Below are 8,799 nucleotides of genomic sequence, written 5' to 3'. Positions count from 1 at the left end.
CTCTCCACCCCCTCTTTGCTCTGTATGTTTGGAAATTTCCACTAAAGATTCAGAATTCTTTAGCAGTATCTCCTCAAGTAGCTCCTTGCATTTTTGCTAAGCAGTGCTTAGCTGCCACCTAAAAGCAAGGTACAGGTGAATCTCTAGACAGAATCCTTCTCCCAGCCTTTAAATCGGACATTCTGACTTGAAATTTACAAACACAAGCTGGGATAACTATTCACCTTCCCAAACCATCCTTCTCTTTGAACATAGGGTTGACCTAAAACTTATTTTGAAAAGCCAATTTCTCTGACAAGAAGACTTTGATTTCTACAGCAAGGTTTAAGCACATAAACCTCACATAGTCGTGTTGAGTAGTGTTCCCACTCATGGCCCGAGAGCCAGGCCAGGGGAGGGCGCTCTCTTTTCCCATCCCCCCTCAGGAGGGAAAGTAGCAAGTAGCAAGTATGGCTTTCCGTGGCTACTTCTACCTCCTAGCTTTCCTTGCACTTTCAGGTGGCAGGGGTCAGCTCTCCAAGTTAACACTTCCAAAGACTCACACAGTTCAGGGAAGGGAGTGGCACCTCTGGTGTCTTCCCACTCAGGACCCGTTTGGTTTCCTGAGCCATTTTATCCTTACTGTTTCCAGCTCTCCTCTGTGTAACTACCCGAATCCCTCCTCTCAAGCTTCCCTCTGGGACAGCTCCCCTGAGTGTACCCTTACAACGTCCCTCACATCTGGGCAGCGTCTGCCTTCTGACAAGCTTGGAGAAAGGTTTTGAGGCCTTGAGACCATGCTCAATATGCTAACAGTGGAGTGGTGGCTTAGGAGGTGGCAGTGGGATGAAAGAAGGGATCACTGGAGATAGGGTGGGCGCTTCCCACTCAGCCTGTGATGTGTGCTGGACTGGTTCCCTCTGCCTTTGGCTGCAGCCTTTTCTGGGCAGGGAGATGGTATGAGGCGAAGGGCCTGGTCTGTTTTAAATAGATTCCGCTTGCTGTAGCCAATAAGCACAGCAGCTTGGAAGGTGAGTGACCCTTCCCAAGAGATTTATGTTGCGCCAATGCTCTTGCCTCCAGCGCCACTCCAAAAAGCCTTCTGCTCTCCTCTTTGACCTGACTCCACTGATGCTGGCCAGCCTCTCTGGATGGTTTCTCCCCAGGCTTGTCTGGCTTTAGTGTTTGTTACACTTTTATTGGTTTTTGCTCTCTGCTTTGTCTTCCCCTGGAGCTGTTTTTCCTGTGTTCTCTTTTTCCATCACTGTGATCTGTGTCTGCCCTGACACATACTCCTCTCCATCTGCCGCCGCTTATCTGATTGTCACGGCCTTTTGTCCTCTTGCCCCCATTCCCACAGCCTCCTGGGGGACAGCCTCGGCCCTTTGGGGCTTGTGTGCACTTGGTGAGGCAGAAGAGTCCCGGGACCAGTGAGGGGAGTTTTTTTGTCAGCTCTCCATCATTACCAGGATACTGCAGATTGAGTATAAGCTAGGCCGTGTCTTGAAGGCCACTTACAAGACATAGAAATAGCTTAAGGTGTTCCCTAGATTCCTAATCAGAAGTAATTCATGGAGGGAAGCTGACATTTTTAACTATAGTGGGTGATTGGTGCTAGAGATATAGTTAGGGCAGAATTACTCACCTTGAGCAGTCTCAGCCGTGGGCCAGTGACAGCTCCAGACTGGGAAACAGACCTCAGTGATGGTAGCTGTTTCTTGGCCATGTGCCAGTGCAATATGAGGAATTAAACCAGAGTAGGGCAGAGAAAGATAAGGGACAGAAAAGTGATGGCCAGTGCCCATCCAAGGCTATAGTCAGAGACAGAGACAGGAGGAGGAGGCTGGGTGAGGGTTCAAGGTCACTAGGAGAACTGATGGGGAGCTGGCCCAGGGGAAGAAGAAACAGGCACAGGACTTGGTCTGAGATGCAGCAGGTTGGCTTTGTCAGGTGGAGGCAAGCAGTGTGGGGTGAGGCCAGGAAAAATAGGACCATTTGTGATGCTTCCTCTCCATTCGTCCCTAGCTCTATTATCTCTTTTTCTTTTATACTTCTGTCTTCACGTTGCATCATCAGAAAACAAACCAAAAAAGGGCAGTCTGCCTTTGAGAGGGAACAGTGGGTTGGATGTGCTCCTCCTTTGCTGATGCTGGTTGGTCCAGCTGCTTGCTGGAGCTGTGGAAAAGCAGCCCCTTGCTGGAGCGCCTCAGCAGACCCTGTGCAAAGTGCCTGCACCCAAGTGGCCAGCAGCAGTGTGCATCCATTGAACTCCTCCAGGCCAGCCCAGCTGGAGAGTGGAGGGCAGGGCTGGGCTCCTGTTCTCCCAGGAACTGAGCTGTGCAGAGGCCTACAGTGGAGGAAAGGGAAAGAAGAAACTTAGTCTTTAGTTTTAAAAATTGTTTTAGGCTGCCTGGCAGAGGTGGCCCATGCCTTTAATCCCAGCACTCAGGAGGCAGAAGCAAGTGGATCTCTGTGAGTTTAAGGCCAGCCTGGTCTACAGAGCGAGTTCTAGGACAGCCAAAGCTACACAGAGAAACCCTGTCTCAAACAAACAAATAAAAATTATTTTAGGTAGAGAGATAATGGCAAAAAAAAAAAAAGCACCAAAGGATGTGCGGTGAAAGACTTGCTCCCGTTCCTGTTCCCAGGTTCCCTCCCCAGAGCCATCCCTGAACATCTCAAATTCTTGAGTGAATTGTTTCCAGTGTCGCCTTTCTAAGTCCGGTATAATCTGAAAGATTTCAGGTTCTTTTTTTTCCCTTCTTTTCATGTATCTGTGTGTGTGGCATATATGTGTGTTCACATATGTGTAGGCACATGTATGTGCAGGTTCACATGCATATCTGTGCACACACATGTGGAGGTCCAAGGTTGATACTGGGAATCTTCTTATTGGTCTTTGAGGCAGGATTGCTCCAACCCAGACCTCATCTACTAACTTCGCTAGTCAGCTTGCTCCAGGGATTCCATCCCCTTCTTCCAAGGCAGGAATTTCAGGCAAGCTCCATACCCCATCCTGCACGTATGTGGAATCAGAACTCTGAAATCTGCTCCTCTTGGTGACATGGCAAGCACTTTAACCATTGAGCCGTCTTTCCGCCCTAGGTTCCAGATTTTTGATCAAGTAGATGTTATAAATCATTCAGATATATGTGTACATTTAAGATGTTGGGGGAGGCTGGAGAATGGTGGCACACGCCTTTTAATCCCAGCACTTGGGAGGGAGAGACAGGTAGGTCTCTATGAGTTCGAGGCCAGCCTGGTGTATAAGAGTTAGTTCCAGGAAAGCTAGGACTGTGTGTGTGTGTGTGTGTGTGTGTGTGTGTGTGTGTGTGTGTGAGAGAGAGAGAGAGAGAGAGAGAGAGAGAGAGAGAGAGAGAGAGAGAAAGAGAGAGAGAGAGAGAGAGAGAGAGAGAGAGAGAGAGAGAGAGAGAGAAAGGACAAAAAAAATCACATTCCAGTTTAGTGCTAATAATTCTTTCCAGGACAGGAAATGGTTTAAATATTAAGTAGATAAAATCTTAAAATGCTAGTCTTAGAAAGGCCATTCCAATCATACTTAAAACAAAAAGTACTAGCCTTTTCCTTTAAAGATGTTTTAAATGTATTTGAATGTTTGAGTACACATCATGGATGGTTGTAGGTACTGGGATTTGAACCTGGGTCCATTGCTACAGCTCCCTCCATTTTTAGATAGTGGCCTTTGTATGATAAAGATATATGATTCAGAGATAGAAGAAAAAACAAATAATTAGATACAGATTTAAATTTTTTCTCCAGTGGACAGTTATGTGCCACTAAAAATTATTAATTACAGGAAAGAAATCAGTAATTTAAGGGAAAGTATAAAGTCCAATTGTAGTTGAAAAACAGACCACATACATTCCTACACACACACACACACACACACACACACACACACACACGGTTGAATACACAGGCACTTGGAGGGGGCTGAGTCAGCAGTCACAATCTGAAGAGAGTGTTTGATCTGTGTCCTTCTGGACTCCAGGCTGAGATCTGGGGCCAGGCAGAGGCCTATGGGAGTGGGAAGCAGAGGCAGGTATTTTCTTGTTGTGGAAGAAGTGTCAATCTGGACTAAGAGAACTGCCGTGAATGGGCACAGGCAGAGGTGCCAGGGGAGAGGAGAGGGCATGAGGAGAGGTACCTGACGATGCCACCACTGAGCTCCATGCTGAGCCTGGCCAGAAACCCCAGCTGTTTACCACCACCAGGAAACTCCCGCGATTTAGATGCTGATAAAATGGCAGGATGCCTTCTAAAAGTCTTTGTGCTATGGCATCAGCTCCCGACACTGAGAGCAATTTCAGTGTCCAGGCCGGATTGACGAGCCTTTTGATGGCCTTGGAAGTGGCTTCAGTGGGAGAGGACATGTCCAGCTGTAAATACTGGCTGTAAAACCCTCAATTTCCGTGAATGGCGAATTTCTAGGCAGTGCGTGCCTGTGTTACACACCTCCTGCAATAGCATATTTTCCTTTTCAATTATTGTGCCCAGTAAGGGGATAGAAATTATACTTCAGAATACCTTGGTGATCTTGGCTGGACTGAGCACTCAAAAATATATGCCAACCACAGATTCCACTTCTCAGCTTCACAAAGAAAAGGGAGGCATTGATTATAGATGCCTTTGGGCTAAAGGAATGCAGGACCTGGAGAGTGCACCTCTTTATCTTGCATTCTCTTTGGCTTCAGGCCAGATCTTTTTGACCCTGAGCCAAAGTTTGCAAGCCCTAGGGCTAGGGGCCCATTCTCCCATTCCAGGTGCTGAGAGCAGTTCCCAAGAACCTGCATCAGGGCCATCAATCAGGACATCTGGCAGTGTTGGGGGAAAAAAACGACAGTCCTTCATCCTCACTCAGGGATCCAGAAGCCCTAACTTGTGATATGCTCAGCCTCCCCTCATGCCTGGGTGCTGGGTACATAATAGTCACTCAATGCTGAGTTTGCCCTCTGGGCTCCTGCTCATTCACCTCTACCCTACTGATTGCTGCATGCTTTCTGAGGTCTAGATGCACCCAGAGAGCTCAAGTTCAACCGAACATACTTCTCAGACTCCCCTGGAGGACTCATAATCAGTTCATGATCCCCTTAGCCAAAGTACTTCTCTACCAGGCAGGAAATATATGTTGTTCTGAAATCCTTTCTCTTACCCCCAACCCATCACCAAAGCCTTTGAGTCTACTCTTCTTTCTCCTGTGCCCTTGCCAGTCACTGCCCTCATGCAGACTGGACACATTGCTGGGAAGGTTGCGGTGTTGCTGTGCTCCTCCACCAGTAGTCGGCAGCTGCTCACGAAACTCCATGTCTGAGCATCTCACTCTGTTATAAAATTTTGGCTTTTCTGAACAAGTACAGATTTATTAGGGCACAGAAGATTGTCCCATGCCCACCGCATTGCCACCACTGTCCTTTCACCCATATACACCATTCCTGCGCTCCCACACACGGTGAGTCTGCTGTCTCAGAATGGTGATGGTGCCCCTCTGCACTTTATAGATCCTTGGAGCCTGTCCTGGAACTGGCTCTTGTAGACCAGGCTGGTCTTGAACTCACAGAGATCTGCCTGCCTCTGCCTCCTAAGTGCTTGCGCCACCACTGCCCGGCTCTTGTATTTTTTTTCTGCTGTTAGTTCTAGGACCCCTCAAAGGTTAGAACCAAATTTTATTCACTTTTGTATTCTTCAGTACCTATAGGGGTCTGGCATGGTTGAGCACCCAAGAGAGAAAGGGAGAGTCTAGAAACACCACCCGGGGATTAGGGAGATGACTCAGTGGTTAAGAGCATTGACTGGTCTTCCAGAGGACCCGGGTTCAATTTCCAGCACCCACATGGCAACTCACAATTGTCTGTAATTCCAGTTCTAGGGGATCTGATATCTTACACCAATGCACACAAAATAAAGCTTAAAAAAAAATAGAAACACCACCCCGACCAGCAAATGAACACTGATGCACTGTCTCAGAAGGCTGCTGGACATTTTTATGAGACAGAAAATGGTGGCATATGAATGGCCAGACCGCCCCAATTCATTTATTTATTTGCTCATTTGTTTACTAAGCCCAGATATTTAGAACATATCGAGACATTCAGCACCATACCAGAGACTCACAGTGTGCTAGGAAAGCTCCTGGCCTGGCATCCAGGCGGGAGAACCTTGGCCACTCAGCCCTGTAGGGCAGTGGAGACGAGGCGAAAGAGAAGATGGTAGAGTTAGGGAGGTTGGGGGCCTTGAGAAGGTCTTTGTCTACAGGACCAGTTCTTCTCACCACTGGCTTTATTAGTGCTTTTCTTTTAAAAATGCATTGTTTGCTGTTAATAAAGAACATTTGACACTTTTCTAATTAGCTCAATGCCTCTGCAGCAGTATTAGTTCCAGTGCAACAGCTGGCTCATTTCACAATCAATACATTGATCCATCAGCTGTCCACCAGCATGGAGGTCATTCCTTCTCTAACTGATCAGGCCCTGTCTTAGGGTTACTATTGCTATGATGAAACATCATGGCCAAAGCAACATGGGGAGGAAAGGTTTAGTTGGGTTACACTTCCTTATCACTGCTCATCATCAAAGGAAGTCAGGACAGGAACTCGAACAGGGCAGGAACCTGGAGGCAGGAGCTGATGCAGAGACCATGGAGGAGTGCTTACTGGCTTGCTCCTCATGGCTTGCTCAGTCTGCTTTCTTATAGAACCCAGGACCAACAGTCCAAGGACCACAATGGGTTGGGTCCACCCCAGTCAATCACTAATTAAGAAAGTACCCTACAGACTTGCCTACAGTTGGATCTTACTGAGGCATTTTCTCAGTTGGAGCTCCCTCCTTTCAGATGACTAGCCTGTGTCAAGTTTATATACAATTAGCCAGCACAACTGACCCCGTGCCAACTTGTCACACAATACTTTTAAAGACATAACCTTTTTTTCTTTTCCGTTCATCCCCAAGACCTCAGATTAATAAATACCACAAGTGTAAAACATTACAAACTTAAAAGTTCCACTTTAGCACTTTAAACATTCGGTCTCTGTAAAAGTCCAAAGTCTCTTTTAAAACCCAAAATCTCCTTTTAAAATTCAGTTTCTCAATTGTGGGCTCCTATAAAATAGAAATAAGTTAAATACTTTCTCACTTCAAGAGGGAAGAACCAGGGCACAGTCACAGTCTGAACAAAGCAAGACCTCACTCCAATGATGTAAATAGCTCAGTGTCCAATGTCTGGGATTCACTCACAACCGTCTGGGCTCTGCCGAGGGCTTTGGGTCACTTCTCTAGCTCTGCCTTCAGCAGCACATGTAGCTCGTCTTCTAGGCTCAGGTGGCTCAACTCCACGGCTGCTGCTGTTCTTGGTGGTCGTCCCATGGGGCTGGCATCTCCAAAATGCTGGCGTCTTCTGTTGCAGCTGGGCTTCACGTTCACCAATAGCTTCTCCTGGGCTCTCTCTTGATGGTGCCAAGCCTCAGCTCCTCTCTACAACCCCTTCATGCCTTCAAAACCAGGGCCACCTGGGTGACTGCCAAATTTGCAGCAGGAAGTCCAACCTTGTAGCCTCTGGACCACAATTTCTGTGTCCTGACCCTGAGGAAACACTTTTCTTTTTCTGGGAGTAGGGGAGGGGTGGCTAAAGACAGGGCTCCTCAGTAGCTATGGAGCCAGTCCTGGAACGTGCTTTGTAGACCAGATTGACCTGGAACTCAGAGGGACCCACCTGCCTCTGCCTCCTGAGTGCCGGGATTAAAGGTGTGTACCACCACTGTCCAGCTCAAAAGTTTTATTTTAGTGGTTATGGTCTCTTGTTAATCACAGCCGATTCTTCTCCTGCTCACCAGAACCACAGATTCTTCACACAAATGGTCTGATAGAGTCTTTGCCTCCCTCTGATATTTCACAAGCCAGGCCTCCATCATCTGCTTTGCTCTCAACATTACCTTCTAAGATTATACAGATAACTGAGCTCTCAACACACAATGAAATTTTTAGCCCAAAGTTCCAGAGTTCTTTCACAACCTTCCCAAAACAACATGGTCATGTCTGTCACAGCAATACCCCACTAGCCCAGTACCAATTTTCAGAACCCTAAAAGTTCTCTTATCCCCTCCTCTTAGGCCAGCGGGATTTAACCTCTACTTCATGATTAGAGGACAGGTCCAGCTGCTCCAAGAGAAGCAGCTAGGGGACTCACTACCTGCCCCTGCCCCTACAACAAGTTACCTCCTTTCTCTGGACTCTGGTTCTGTGCTCATCTCTCAAGTGTTTGCCTTAGGGAGGTACATGCATTAGAGATCCATGCCTTTTTTGCTCCATTTTTTTCCCCATTGACAAATGTTTGAAGAGCATGTTTTTTATGTCATTCCCATAAGTACTGGACAAGTGGTGATAAACACACGTAAGAATCTATGAGGCAAGGTGGCTCAGTGAGTATAGACAGTTGCTACCGAACCTAACAGTATGAGTTTCAATCTTAGAACTCACATAGTGAGTCTTTCACTTGTGCACCATGACATGTCCTGTGCCCACCCCCTGCCAAATTAATAAGTGTGAAAAATAAAAGAATAGACAAAAAGAATCCATGAGGGACCAAGGGGAAAACTCATATGGTAAAAGTACTTGCTGAACAAGTTCAGGAACCTGGAGTCCATGTCAAAAAGTGGGACACATAATCCCAGCACTTCTACAGAGAGGTGGGAGGCAGAGACCGAGGAGCTCAAGGCCATCTGGCCTGGAGCACGCAGCTCAGCAGCAAAACCTTGAGACCCTGCTTCAAACAAGGTAGGAGAGAACAGACTCTCAAAAAGACTCTCTG

This window comes from Myodes glareolus, chromosome 11 (genome assembly GCF_982192425.1).
Source record: "Myodes glareolus chromosome 11, mMyoGla1.1, whole genome shotgun sequence".
Lineage (NCBI taxonomy): Eukaryota > Metazoa > Chordata > Mammalia > Rodentia > Cricetidae > Myodes > Myodes glareolus.
This window is presented reverse-complemented; position numbering follows the sequence as displayed.